This window comes from Arachis ipaensis, chromosome B8 (genome assembly GCF_059453495.1).
Source record: "Arachis ipaensis isolate K30076 ecotype BB chromosome B8, ASM5945349v1, whole genome shotgun sequence".
NCBI classification, from domain to species: domain Eukaryota; kingdom Viridiplantae; phylum Streptophyta; class Magnoliopsida; order Fabales; family Fabaceae; genus Arachis; species Arachis ipaensis.
In genome coordinates this window covers 109,146,252-109,149,464 of record NC_142443.1, presented here as the reverse complement: position 1 = coordinate 109,149,464, position 3,213 = coordinate 109,146,252, and the positions used below count along the sequence as shown (strand labels likewise).

Here is a 3,213-nt window from a genome sequence, read left to right as displayed (position 1 = left end):
TATAAAAATATGACCGCGTTGTAAGTATAGCTTCTAAACCAATAGAAAATCTTTTCGTACAAACGTTTTGGTTGTCACAAGTAACAAACCCCTTTAAAATTGATAACCGAAGTATTTAAACCTCGGGTCATCTTCTCAAGGAACTGCAGGGAGGTGTTCTTATTATTGGTTATGAGTTTTGTAAATTGGGGGTTTTGAAAGTAAGGAACAAGTAATTTAAATCATGTATAAGGGTATATGTATAAGGCTAAGTGAGCTAATAAGCAAATCCTTGATTAGTCTAAGATCTCACCTAACATACATACTATATATGATTTTAAATTTCCTTAACCTATTTACCCAACATTTTCCCTTTTGGATTACAAGCTCATACATTAATTTTAAATTTGAAATTTTTGACCCATGTGCATTGACTCTTTTTATTTTGCATTTTGGAAAATTTCTTTGTGTATTCCCTTAATTAAATAATGTAAAAATTCTTTTTTCTCTTTTTTTTTTAAATCAATGCACATGGTAATCCCATTGTTTTGATCTCACATGAGCATGCTTCCCAAATTTTTGTTTTTGAAATAGCTTACTCTTTTTAAATTCCTACTTTGTTTCTATCATCCCATGTTCCCATAAAATTCCCCATACTTAAACAATACACAATTTCTATCTTAAGCTAACTAAGGATTTAACTTGGGATTTTTATTTTGTTTTTCTGCTTAAGGCTAGTAATGTGGTTTATAGAGCAAGAGGGGATTAAAAAGCTCAAGGGGGCTAACAAGGGTGATGTAAAAGGTAGGATAATTTGGGATAAGTGAGGAAAAATTCAAATGATGGCCTCAATCATCTCTTGGTATGTATCTATATTCTATAATTGGACATAGATTAAAACAAAGTAAAGAACATCAGAATGAAAAAGAAGGATAAAACACACAGGAATGAAATTTATGGTTTGAATATAACCATACAATTAAGCTCAAAACTCATAGGCTGTGTGTTCTCCAGCTCGAAAATCATATATCAGTTATACATGTCATGCAAGTAAAAATTAAGAGTTCCCATTATTCTCAATGTAAATCTTAGGGTGGCCCTTAAAATCTTAGTGTTGTTCCTTGATGAAATGTTGTTAACTAACTAACATGTAATGCTATATATAAAAAGTGTGTGGATTGTTTTAATTTACTAAGATTTCTAGTTTACTCCTTTTATTTTCAATTAAATCAAACTATTATATGCTAAAAGGGTAAACTATACTAATGAATCCACATATTCTATAACTAATAGGTTTAGAATTGCAAACTAAACTAAATGTCTAAGGTATAAACTAAGGTGCAAGATGCGAAAATAAAGTAAAAATACAGCAAAAGAACAATGTGTAAGTACTGAAAAATAAAAAATAAAAAATAAAGATAAAAATATAGAAAAATAAACAAAATAAGATAAAAAGAGTCTGTAGTGGTTCACCAAAAAGATATGCCAGGGATGGCTACCTCCCCACACTTAAAATAAAGCATCGTCCTCGATGCTAACTCAAGCTGGGTGTGAAGGACTGTCATCACTGGAAGGATGGGCTGCTGGAGTCTCTGTGGTGGCCTGAGGATCTACAGACAGGATAAGGGTAAGAGGATCTGTCTGCTGCAGTGGAGGTGCTAACTGGAGAGGGATCTCTAGGTCTGCGGCCTGAATCTGATGTGGCTCATCGTGCTGTGGTGCAGCCTGCTCTGGTCCTGCCTGCTCAGCCTCTCTCTATGCATGTGTCTCATCCTCATGCTCGTCTGCCTCCTCCTCAGATGGCTCTGATGGTGTGTCAGGCTTGGAGGGGATGTCGCTGCCAGATCGGATCATCAACTTGAGGTGCTCATAGCGTCGCTTGTTGCGACGCTCAGATCTCTCATATCGTCACCAGTTGTGGCACTCCATCTGGTCCAGCTGCTGAAATAAGCAGTGCACGAGGTGGTAAATGGGCTCTGAGATAGGTGGAGGTGCAGTGGTGGTAGCTGGGGTAGCAGTAGATGAAGATGGGGCAGCTGAAGGTGTGGCTGTCTTATCAGGAGCGGTGAGGAATGGAGGTCTGTAGCCTAAAGCCTGAAACTTTCTGCTATGAGGAATGATCTTCTTGCAGTCTACAGCAGTCGGCTTCGCATCAGCCAGCTCCCAAGGCACGTCAGTTCGACGGCCGAGCTGGGTAATCAGATATGGGAAAGGGAGAGTGCCGCTCACATGGACCCTGGCCATGTAATACCGGATGAATCGTGGAAGATACAGGTCCTTACCCTCCAGCACACACCAGGTGAGGGTGATCATATCAGCGGGCAGCTCTGTCTCATGAGTGCTCGGCATAACAAAGTTGCTCAGAATCTGGTGCCAGAGCTGAGCCTCATCATTTAGATACATCAGCTTGATTCCCTTAGGCATTGCTGTATTCTTTCCCATGACCCAGGGGATAGTAGGATCAATGGCTATTCTCTGCTTGACAGCATCCTAGTCAAATCTCAGAAAGCGTATGTCCTCTTCAGCCTTTTGGTAACCGTTAGACTGATCTGATTTAGGCCGAAGGTGGAGGATGTCCTCAATGGCTTCCTCAGTTACCAATATCTGTTTCTCTCTAAGGTGCACTGCATCCAGGGTAGTCTTGAAATAGTTGCAGTAGAACTCTCTGACCCAGGAAGCATTGACCTCTGTCAAGTTTCTCTCCAAGAAGAACCAGCCTCTCTGTTTGATCTGATCGGAGGTGTACTGCTGTAGTTCTTCTGGAATTTTCAGAGTTCTCTCCAGGTACAGGTTTCTGGAGGTGGCAAACACTGGATACTTCAGCTCACAGTATCTGTTTGCAAATTTTACCAGATCTGTGGCAGTGAGGAGCTGGTCAGCCTTCTCCTGCGGGGTAAAGTGCTTTTCCCGCTAGGAGTCATCATGCATAATGTCCAAGATAGACATAGAGGATTCACCTCTTTTCCTTTTACCAGTGGTTGCTTTGCCTTTTCCTTTTTGTTGAGGGTCAGACATCCTAAAAAGCAAAAATTCCAGGATATAAATGAAGAACAAAGCAGGAAAACAGGTAGGCAAATAGAATAATAGCAATATAAGCACATAGTGGCAAAAGAGCAATAGAATAATGAAATGAGTTAAATAAATGTACATTTTGGATTGTTTCGGAGGTAAAAATCTGAGATGAGAAATCACAATCCAAAATATATTATAAGTAGAATACCTGTTAATTAGGAG

General features: G+C 39.5%; 1 pseudogene; it reads right to left on the bottom strand.

Annotated features, from left to right (window-relative positions):
• Positions 1 to 1,734: 1,734 nt before the first annotated feature.
• On the bottom strand, positions 1,735 to 2,994 carry LOC148549205 (uncharacterized; annotated as a pseudogene).
• Positions 2,995 to 3,213: the final 219 nt, after the last annotated feature.